Below are 12221 nucleotides of genomic sequence, written 5' to 3'. Positions count from 1 at the left end.
GGACTGGAAGTTATTCTCTATTCTGTGCAGATGGTGAGATCACTTCTTCCCGATCCACTACTTGTAATGAAGACACATTTCACTAGGTGTATGCGAATGTCTGTTGTTACGATGATATATCTTACCATGTAAGATTGAGGTGGCAAGCACTGAGGCTCTAAATTGCCTCATGGTTGACTTTTGTTGAGTGTTGAATGTTTGCACTCTTACTAGTTGTCCAATTCTCAGCTTTGGCAATGACTTGACTATTTCTTCAAAACTAAATTTGGTTTTATTGTTTTACTTGTTTCTTTCTATTTATTTATGTATGGTACTCAAATATGTTACTATTTCTTGTTTTATTTAGTTCCATTTATGCTGTAGGAAAATGAATTTGGGTTTAGCATTACATTAGTCTATGAACTGGACTATTTACATGTCATGAGTAGACAGACTTAAAAATTCACTTAAAGATTGCCATGTTTGTGCACTGGATTTATTAAATTCTTTTATGATCCATTCGGTATTTTTTGCTACCACCTCAGCATTTCCAGTTGATGAGGATAGTGTAGAGATATATGGCATTGAATTTCCACAATTCTTTATGAAGCAGCTGAATTCTTCACTCATGAATTGAATGCCATTGTCACTGCCAGTGCCAATGTCTGAAACACCTTAACCACTGATAGTCTCACTGGTAGCCACTGATATCAACTGGTATGATTCCCAGTGGTCAGAATAGTAGATGATGGTGTCAAGATAATAAGTTTCTGACGAATGAACAGTCTTACTCTAAACTTCATTCATAGTCAATCTGTGATGTTATGTTTCGTAAATGGCTCTTTAGCATGATATTTGTTACAAGCTGGTTGATGTGGTCTTTAATCTCATTATTCACATGTGGCTGGTAGAGCACTTATTTTGCCTTCTTCAGAGTAGATTCAGTTGCATCAGTGCTTTAGCATTTCTTTTCTCATATCCCTGGAGTTAATGACTCAATTTATTTCATCAGTATTCTAATGCCAACAGATATCCTTGCTGCTTTCAGGCCATCCTTTCACACTACTTCCAACAGCACTTAAGAGTTGCATCATGTTGCATGGTTTATTGATTTAAGTTTAAAGTATCTGCTGGGTGGCAACTTCCAGAGCACATAGAGCTGTTGCTTCTCATTGTGTAATCTTATCTAGTTCATTGTGTTAGCATCCTCAACTTTCTTCAGAGGAAGTTCTGCTCTCAACAGCATTTTAGCAATGTACATCTGTTTCCCTTGTAAGTCATATCCAGATAATATTTCAACAATAAAATTAAGTTTTTGAGACACTTTGGAGCAGATAGAAGCATTTCTAGAAATATGCTTTGAAGTGACTTGTAGTTGGATTGCACTGTTACTTTGTCCCTCACAAAACAGGTATTGAGTAGAATACTCACAATCAAAGCGAAGAGATAGACACACATTCTCTGAGTGTATCTTTGTTCCGTTTGCATTAATACCTGGGTTGCAAATGTAACTGGTTGCCCTTGCTGCATAAGGGTATTTCTAAGGCCTGTCTCATTGGCATCTCACTATAAGGGGTCTTCATAATTGACATGATAACACCTCAGCACTAGTGTTGTCATCACAAGTTGTTGATTTTAGTGGAAGCAGTTTCTTGTTCTGTGCACCATACCAGTGCACATTCTCAACAGTGAACTCGCACAGAGATTCACACTCTGCCAAATTAGACAAGAATTTTACTAAATAATTCACCAATCCAACAAATTGTTTTACTATTTTTGCATCTGTTGGTTACTGTATATCAATTATAGCTTTAACCTTTTCAGATTCAATGTAAAGGATGTCCTTTTGATGACCGCACATGACCTTATGTATTTGACTTTAGGCATCTTCAATACATCCTCCTCTTGCCCAATTGCAGGTTCACCTGAAAGCTCTCTACCAATTGCAGCAGATTCTGTTCATGATTTGCAATGGTTTCTTTCATTGTGTCTCCACATTTGTGGACTTTAGATTATCCATTGCAGTAAGATCACCATCTTGTGTTCTCTGTGTTGATGCTCTCCTGGAGCAGTAGAAATGCCAAATGGTATAAGCAACCAAATAGCATCCAGAGTATAGATAGTAGACTGCTTTCATATAGCTTTATTTGCTGGTAACTAACCTTAACAATAAGTAAAGACTGTTGCTTTGGCAGATTGTAGCATAATTCTTTCATGTCTGGCTTAAGGTGATGAAAATCTTTCAAAGCATTCTTGAGATCCTTTGGGTTCACATACACCCTGAGTTCTCTAGATTTATTACACAGCTACCATGCTGCTAATCCAGTTGATAGGAGTTGTCATTTTCTTTTCCAGTTGTCTTGTCTCTCGGACTAGATTTGAGAGCAGCTGGAATTCTTCTAGGGAAATGCTGTGTTAGTCTCACTCTCATACTTTTGGAGATGGTATTCACTGGGAAGATATCCAAGACCTATAAAATCATCTTTGTAATCTTCTCAGATCTCTTAAATAACTAATGGCATAATGGACTGCAAAACAATCCAGATCTTTTCAGGAAATTTCGGTCTTCCAGTCTACATCATCTAGGACACTTATATCAGACTCCTATTTATTGACTTTAGCTCCGTCTTCAACACCATGATTCCAACCAAACTCATTTCCAAACTCTGAGACCTGGGACTCTGCTCCCCACTCTGCAACTGCATCCTTGACTTCCTGACCCACAGAACGCAATCAGTAAGGATAGGCGACAATACTCCTCTATAATAATCCTCACCACCAGTCGCCCGCAAGGCTGTGTACTCAGCCCTTCACTATACTTCTTATACACTCCTGACTGTGTGGCTAAATTCAGCTCTAACTCCATTTACAAATTTGCTGTTGGCACCACTATAGTGGGTCAGATCTCATTGATGAGACAGAGTACAGGACAGAGACAGACAACTTAGTGGCATGATGTAAAGACAACAATCCTTCTCTCAATGTCAGCAAAACGCAGGAGCTAGTCATTGATCTCAGGAAACGGAGTGAAGGACATGCATCTGTCTGCATCAGTGCTGCTGAAGTAGAGTTGGTCAAGAACTTCGAGTTCCTCAGAGTAAATACCACCAATGATCTGTCCTGGCCCATCCACGTCATAGTTTGTCAAGAAAGCATTCCAATACTTCTACTTCCTCAGAAGGCTAAGGAAATTTGGCACGTCCACAATGATTCTGACCAATTTTTATAGATGCATCATAGAAAGAATTCTATCTGGATGCGTCACAGCTTGGTATGGCAACTACCTTGCCCAAGCCTACAAGAAATTACAGCGTTGTGAACACAACCCAGTCCATCACGAAAACCAGACTTTCTTCCATTGACTCCATTTACACTTCCTGTTGCCTTGGGAAAGCAGCCAACATAATCAAAGATCCCTCCCACCCCAGTTATACTGTATTCCACCCTCTTCCACTTGGCAGAAGATACAAAGGTTTGAAAACATGTACAAACAGATTTAAGATCAGCTTCTTCCCCACTGTTATCAGACTTATGACATAAGAGCTGATCTTTCTCTGCACCTTCTCCGTTGCTGTAATGCTATATTCTGTATTCTATTCTACTACTTATGGTAAGGTCTGATTTGTCTGGATAGCAAGCAAATCAATACCTTTCACTGTCTCTCAGTACATGTGACAATAATAAATCATATCAAATCTAAGCAACTGAGAAGAGTGGATTTTGTTTAGTTTTTAACATTTGGAACTCCAGATGACCATTCTTCCCAATGCTTCTCTCAGCTTGATTTGATCTCTTGGCTTGAGTATCATTCCATCACGTAAAGCAACAACATTACATCAGAGGGTTTCATTTTAGAGTCATTTCACATGTTTGTGAAACCCATGATGTTGCACAAAGTACTGGTGTCTGAGATTTCATGTTCACTTATGTTGTAAATCTACATTTATAAATTATAACAGTCACAAGCAATATATCAGGCAGCTTGTATGGCTCTACCTAGAAATGATAGCAGATTGCTGCTATTATATGCTCATATTATAAATTAATTCTATAGCTATTTAGTTTTACCAATGAGAATTTAAAAAATCAAATTCTCCCTTGAATTCTACAGCAGCAGGTAATGGATAAAATTCCACCATTTTGGCTCAGCCTAGGCTGTTGTTTTTTACTTCTTCCTTGCTGTTTCTTTCAGCAAACATTTTCAGCCAGACATTGCTTGCTGTCTTTCACAGGAGCTGGTTCTCTTGCAGCCCTGAATTCCCACACACTTTAAATAGCATTACTCTGACACCATGTCCCAAATAAATTGAGTTTAACGGTTTCCACAGACGACACACACAGGCACTTTCAGCGAAGGTAGAGTCACAAGACTGTGAATGCTCTAAGAAAATAACTATATTTCTTCCAAGTGATCATCTGATTGACGTAGGTGATATTAATATAAAGTTAAGTACAGAGGAGATCCAAGTCCTATTCCTGCAACAAGGTGGTAGGGAGCTGGCAGAAGTATGGGAAATGGGATGGATCTAGGTCAACAGCACGATAAAGGAAGTTGTCTGCTAAGAAAAATATATTTCAGAAGTTCTAGTATGGAAAGTGGTGCCATCAGATACAATAGAGACATGTCCAGGAGATGGCTTGCATTACCTATTATGCACAACATCCATTTTAACTTAGAAATGCAAACATCTTATACAGTCGGCTGGAATGTCAAAAATATGATATTTTGTGGCGAGATTAAAGAAATGCAAATTTTAGTTGTGTATTTTTGCTCAGATAAATATAATGCCAGCCAAAATTTTAATTTAAACATACTCCCCACAGATGCTTGTTTAGGGGAGGTGATGATGGAGTGACAGTGTCACAGGACTAATATTCCAGAATGATAAGCAAACGTTCTGGGTTTATGGGTTTGAATCCTATTATGACAGTTGGTTAAATTTAAATTCAATTAAATGTTTGCATAATGGCAACCATGTAGCAACTGTTTACTGTTGTAAAAAATTAATGTGGTTCACTAATGGCCCTTAGAAAAGGACACTCGCCATCCTTACCTGGTCTGGCCTATATGTGACCCCAGGTCTGCAGCAATGTATGATTGGCTCTTAACTGTCCACAGGTAATTAGGGATGTGTAATAAATGTTGGTTGAGCTCTCAATGCCCATGTCTCTTGCATGAATTAATGACTGAATGTTAGTCAGAATTTTATTTCTCATTCTCATATACTACAAACTTCAACCATACTCATTGCTGACTCTCCACATTTATACTCCCAGGTCACACCCAATTACCATTTCATTGTTTTTATATTCATCACTTGTCCCATGAGGTCATGGACACACCTGTCGGAGCCTACAAGATGATAAAGAGATAGAAATTTTTGCCACAAAAGGTCATTTTTACTTCCGAAGATAAAGGGAACTGTTTACCTCCCTCTCCTCAAAGAAAAATGATAAGTCCTCCTACAACACAGAAATCCCATCATTACTTGCATAATACGTATCACCAAAAACAATAGGTGTCTATGTTTCAGGTATTTCCCAATGCTGGAAAATTCAAAGCACTCTACTCTGACTGACTGACTATGGTCCATTTTGAAAGTTTTCAATGTTTTGTTCACTTTTTGATCAATATCCTCCACATTGGGATTTCTCCATTATATTTTTGGAATCTGCATCCTCATCTTATGAAGCCTTACTTTGATGACTAACAATGGGTTAACATTTCCAAAATAAGATTGCTGATGTAAAATAGCACTTGATCCATTCTACCTGATTCCAATCTAGTATGCTTAAGCCTCCAGTTGACAATAGGCTGCCATTGCATTGCAGCTAGCCTTGCTTTAGCCTTGTCAGTCCCATCAGGAGCTATGTTTTCAGTGTCTATCCACTGATATGATAGGGCCAGTTACCCCTTATCTGCCACCTGTGCCACCACCAGAGCTTCTATCTGAATTTACACTATGTTTTCTTGCTTTCCACTTTTGTATGTTATATTCCCCAATCTATGGGTCTAATTTCCTACTCCTCCTTCTGCACATTGAATCAGTTGCTTTACTTTTCAGTGGTCTGCCATGTTCTACTTATAATAATTCCAGTTCTCTACTGCTTAGCCAATTCAGGTAAACATTTGACTTTAGTACCCACTTCTGGAAGTTGTCCTTTGTGATTGATGATTCCAATTAGATCTTAGAGCTGCAAAAAAGAGGCCATTCAGTTCACTGTGCTGTCGAAATAAACTAGCAGTTTATTTGAATCCTTCTTTCTAGCACCTGGTCCATAGTCTTGTAGGCTACAGTGCTTCAGGTTCAAATCCAGATTTCTTCTAAATGAGTTGAGGGTTTCTTCCTCAACCAGGCAATTGTGCAACTCATTCAAGTTGCACAATACTTTGTACACCTCAGTTAAGTCACCACTCAACATTCTCTGTTCTAAGGAAATTAAATCAAACCCATCCACTCCTTCCTCACATGAATAATTTTCAAATTTTCACAATAATTTTCTTGTGAATCTCCTCATACTCTTTCAAGAGCAATTACTTGTACTGTGGTGACCAGAACTGTGCACAGAGCTCCAGCTATGACCCAGTACAAAGAATGACTCAAAGTACAAAAGACATTTTTAAACTTGTAAAATGTAAATTTTAACCTTCAAAATATGTTCTTTTTAAATGAGGGCTGATACAGTCAAACATTGCTGTGGACATAAATTAAGTGCTTATCTAGAGAGAGAGAGAAAGAGACTCATGGAAAGACACATTTAATGATGCAAAGGGAACTTCAACCAATAGCCCTTCAAAGTGGGGAGAAGCAAATCAAAACAGACTGGCCATGAGTTCTTGTAGCTGCAAAGATACGAGGGGTAGCAAGGGGATTGTATCCCAAACTGAAGACACATTTTATGTGTTTCCCTTTGAAGAATATACAAAGCCAAGGATTGTAGTGTCAATGCTATTCGAATGAGTCATGGGAATGAGGTTCTCATGTGTGTCAGTGAGCCAAGGTACCCATGTGTACTAGTTGTGGGTTCAAACATTACCATTCTGTGAAGGTCACAGTCAAAGAATTAACCCTTAGTCATTCCTTTGTTGTAGATAAAGAGGTTTTTATTTTTATTTTTTCACAGGATGCAGGTATCATGGGATAAATCAGCATATTTTTAAACGTTCACTGATGGGGTGTGGATGTTGTTAGTTGGGCCAGTATTTCTTGTCCATCCCTGATTGCCCTTGAGAAGGTGATGGTCACCTGTCCTCTTGAACCACTGCAGTCCATTAGGTGTCAGAAGACCCTCTGCTTTTCAGGAGGCAGTTCCAGGATTTTGGCCCAGTGATGCTAAAGGAATATCAATATATTTCCAAGTCTAGTTGGAGGAGAGGTGGTAGTGTTCCTGTATGTCTGTTGCCCTTGTCCTTCTCAATGATAATAACTATTGGTTTGAAAGGTACTGTCTAAAAAAACCTTGGTGAATTTCTGCATCTTGGAGGTGGTACACACCGCTGCTGTGGTGGTAGAGTCACTGAATGAGAGTGTGGCTGCTTGTCCTTGATGGTGTCAAGCTTTTTGAGCATTGTCACATGCAGGACAGACTGGGTAAGGATGGCAGACTTCCTTCCCTCAAGGGCATCAATGAAGCAGATGGGTTTTTACAACAAGAGTTCTATGGGTGTCATTTGGGTATATTTTTGTTCCAGATTGTTATTGAATGCAAATTTCATCATTTATCATAATGGGATTCAAACCCATGTCCTTGGAACTTTTTTCCTGGAGTTCTGGCTTACTTAATCATTGATATTACCACGATAAAGCTGCTTCCCACTCTCTCACTTTGAACGCTAGTAACCAGTTAGCTAGCAACCTAGACAAAAGAAAACAAGACAATAAAAGTCATAGAATCATAGAATCATAGAATCATTAAGCATAGATCCTTTGGTCCAACCAGTCTATACCAAACATAATCCCAAACAAAACTAGTCCCACCTAACTGGTCCTGCCCTATATATCTCCAAATCTTTCCTAGTTGCGTATCTATCCAAATGTATTTTAAATGTTGTAATTGTGCCCACGTTAACCACTTCCTTGAAGTTCATTACACATGTGAACCACCCTTAGTGTAAAAAACTTGCCCCCATGTCTTTTTTAAATCTCTTTCCTCTTGCCTTAAAAATGTGCCCTAGTCTTGAAATCCCCCATCCGAGGGAAAATACACCTAACATTAACCCAATCTACATCCTTCATGGTTTTATAAATCTCAATAAGGTCACATCTCAATCTCCTACGCTTCAGTGAGAAAAGTCCTGGTCAAAGAAATCAGAACAGCAGAACCTCCAGTAACTTGCAAAAGAAAGGATTGTGTAACTGACTGTTCAACTACCAACATCAATGTACTGGGAATCTCATTGCAACAATCCCAACATTCATCGATTCACTGTTTCTGAACAATGCAGAGAGTAAGCTTCTTTTTTACTTTTTCTTTTTGGACTCACCTCATTTCTAATATTGTGTATGTGTGTTATGTCACTAATTATTCTAATGTTTATATACTCTCTCTTGTTAACTTATTTGGGTCTGGGAGACATAGACTGGTCTGAGAAGTGGCAGATGAAATATGAAATGCAAAGAAATGCAAAGTGATTCATTTTGGTAGAAAGGAAAAAGAGAAACAATATAATTAAAGGGTACAGTTCTAAAAAACAGTTCTGAAACAGAGAGCTCTCGGGTATATGTCTGCAAATAATTGAAAATGTCAGGGCAAATTGCATAAGTGGTTGACAAGCATTTAGGATCCCAGGCTTTGAGGTATGGTCACAGAGTGTAAAAGCCAAGAAAATTGTGATTAGTTGGTATAAAATATTAGTTTGGTCTCAGCTCAAGAGTTTTGTCAATTTATGTGGTCACAATTTAGGAGAGATGTGAAAGCATTAGAGACAGTACAACAATTATTCATGACAATAGTTCCAGGGTGAGGAACTTCAATTATGTCAATAGATTGGAGAACCTGTGCCTGTTCTCCTTGGAAAAGAGATGTTGAGAGAAGATTTGGTTCTCCTTGGAAAAGAGATGTTGAGAGAAGATTTGATAAAGGATTTCAAAACTATGAGCGATCTGAACAGAGAAAATAGGGATAAACTGTTCCCATTGATGGAAGGATTGAGAATCAGAAGGCACTGATTTCAGATGATTGTCAAAAGAAGCGAAAGTAACATGAGGACGTTTCTTTTATGGTGTTTGTAGTTTGGTTCGGGAATATACTACCCGAGTGTATGGTGGAAGAAAAGTTAGACTTGACTTGCAAAGAGGAATTTGATAATTACCTGAAGAGAAGAATTTATCAGGCTATAAACAGAATGGGGAATTGAGGGTAAGTGAGTTACTCTTGCAGGGACACCAGAACCAAATATTCCCCCTTTGTGCTGTAACCATTCTACTAATGTATGAATAGAAAACAGAAAATGATGAAAAAGCACATCATGTGAGTCAGCATCTCGCGAAAGGACAGGTATGATATTTTAGGATTTGGTACTCTTCAGCAAAGACCACACAAAATCTGCAATAACCTGTTTAATTTTTTTTCTAAATATTAATGTGTCTCACATTTTCATACCATTATTTTGAGACATTAATTATGTTATTTTTCTTTGCTATGTAAGATTAAAAGGCTCTCCTTCAATTTGCAAAATCCTACCATAAGGATCCCGCATGCCAAAATGGGCCATTGAAAAACCTGAAACAGGATAACAGTGTTTTGCACCTGATTTTCTGTGCGAAGTATTTAAGTTCTCTTATGTTACCAGCCAGTGCAGGATTTCTAAATTCTTTCAGATCTTGCCATAATGTCCTCATTGGATTTTCTTACCTCTGCTATGACTCTATTCTCAATATTTAAAGTTGACCTTGATATGCTAACCAGTTATAGGATGCCCCTTAAAGGGTCCAGGTAATTGTTTTGAAAACAATTGTTTTTGTGTCGGATTTGTTTCCCTCAATTATATTTTATCTATCTTTGGTTTGTCTGGGTTGCTCCATTGCCTCCACCTTGCCATTCAGTTCTTGCTTTCATTATTTTTTTTACTTCTGTTTGTTTTAATACAGCACCATTACAAGGAGAAAAGGACTGACATACCTCTGTGGGTTCCATACATTCTGTATCAATAAAATAAAAAAGTGATGTTCATGACAGGCTGTACAGTCTAGATGTAACCACACCCAAAGTGACCCCTTACCTGATACCGACTCTTGGAATCTACATTTGGATGTGTTAGAGGAATCCAGTCTTTGGGACATCTGCCTCTATGAACATCATCTTTGGAGGGTTGATGTGTACTTGATGGGCTGAATGGCCTGCTTCCAAACTATAAGGAGTCTATGAAAACACCAATTGTTTCATCATCTGACTAGTCACCTGCTCACAAGATCCGAATCAAGAGCAGCTTCTCCTGAACAAATTAATGTTACTGTGCCTAACCTATGTAGACTATGCCTTCAGCATTAATATCACAGAATGGCTATCAGGCGGGTCACCACCGACATGCTCTGTCCAATGGAAAAATGCACAAGCTGGTCAGGGAAAACAGACTTCATTGGATACATAACATTTCACCTAACACCGTGTAGGATTCAAACCTATTGTTGTAAATCCTCAAGAAAGCACCTCGAAAAATCCTACGTGACGAGCATAGTCTGTCTGTAATTTGTCTAAAACAAATTAACAGTAGTAAATGATGGGAAATGGTGTGCTTGGAGTACTGACACAGTTCATTTGGATGACAGACAGGTTTCTGGAGCACCCTATTATACCACAATAACAAATGAATAATGGAATCAACACTTACATTTATCCGATTACTGATAAACTAAGCGACACCTTCCATTTTCGGTTAGATTCACACATGTATTGGGACACAATTTTAACCCTTTCACCACACACAATAACAAATGAATAATGGAATCAACACTTACATTTATCCGATTACTGATAAGAATATCTGAATAAAGGCAGACATAGATTAACTTGTCATGTCTCTTTGCTCTTTTGGGGTTCTCATACACAAAATGGCTGTTGTTCCTTTCGTTGTAACAATTACTACACCTAAGAAGTACATTGTTGTCTCTGAAACCCTTTGAGATGTCCTGGATTGTGAAAAGTTAGGTCCATACAAGTTTTTTTTTTAATTTCTAAGCTGGTTTTGTAAATCTCCACAGATTCATTTTTATAACAATAAGATGAAACATAATAGAGTTTTTAAATCAAATTGGTTGGATGACATGACATCACTAACATTTGTGAAATATATAAATATATATAATATACTCTATGGTATGACATGACGTGTTGCTGCTGTAAATCTGAATTGCTGGACAGTTCTCTGTGTGGCAAAGTTTTGGGCTTTTAAAAGACATGGAGGGCAAAATATTAAGAAACAGACTGCATAGTTTACCACAAGAATTAAAACAAAGTAAACTTTCATTTGTCTCTTCTTCATTTATAAAACTGTCTTTTCAAAAATTAGTAACTGCACCAGCCCAGTCATATAGCTGAACATGCTATGTGGGTGGCTCATTGATTAGCGTTGCTGCTTCATAATACCAGGGACTGAGGTTCAATTCCAGTCTCAGACAAGTATTTGTGTGGAGTTTGCAAATTTATCCTGTGTCTCTGTGAGTTTCCTCCTTGTGTTCCGATTTTCTCCCGAGGACCAAAGATATGCAGACGAGGTGGATTGGCCATGGGAAATGCATGGTTACAGGGATAGGGTAGCTCGTGGGTCTGGGTGGGATGCTCTTCAGAGGGTTAGTGTGAACGTGATGGGCCAAATGGCTTGTATCCACACCATGTAACATGCAGAGAGAGGAGGCTAAAGAAGGAAAGATATCTAAATTAAAAGGCTTTTTTTAATTTAAAAAATTGTCTTGCACAGCTTTAGCTAATTGGCATTAAGAGTAGAAGATCTACGTTCAGATGCTTTACCTGGTAGGCAAGGTAATGTTGGGCATGGCTCCTCCACCTAGTTCTTATGCCAGTGCCTAGAGTAAACAGGGGGTAAAGATTGGGTCTGTTGGGACAATAACATGACTTCCATGATCAGATAACTGTAGAGAACTAAACACCTATGATTGGCTTCATACTGAAAATGTTAGTAAAGGAAAGAGAAGGAACATGGAAAATTGATCTTTTAGATTAGATTACCTACGGTGTGGAAACAGGCCCTTCGGCCCAACAAGTCCACACTGACCCTCCGAAGA

This window comes from Chiloscyllium plagiosum, chromosome 17 (genome assembly GCF_004010195.1).
Source record: "Chiloscyllium plagiosum isolate BGI_BamShark_2017 chromosome 17, ASM401019v2, whole genome shotgun sequence".
Taxonomy (NCBI): domain Eukaryota; kingdom Metazoa; phylum Chordata; class Chondrichthyes; order Orectolobiformes; family Hemiscylliidae; genus Chiloscyllium; species Chiloscyllium plagiosum.
The sequence above is the reverse complement of the archived record's forward strand: the minus strand, read 5'-3'. Positions refer to the sequence as shown.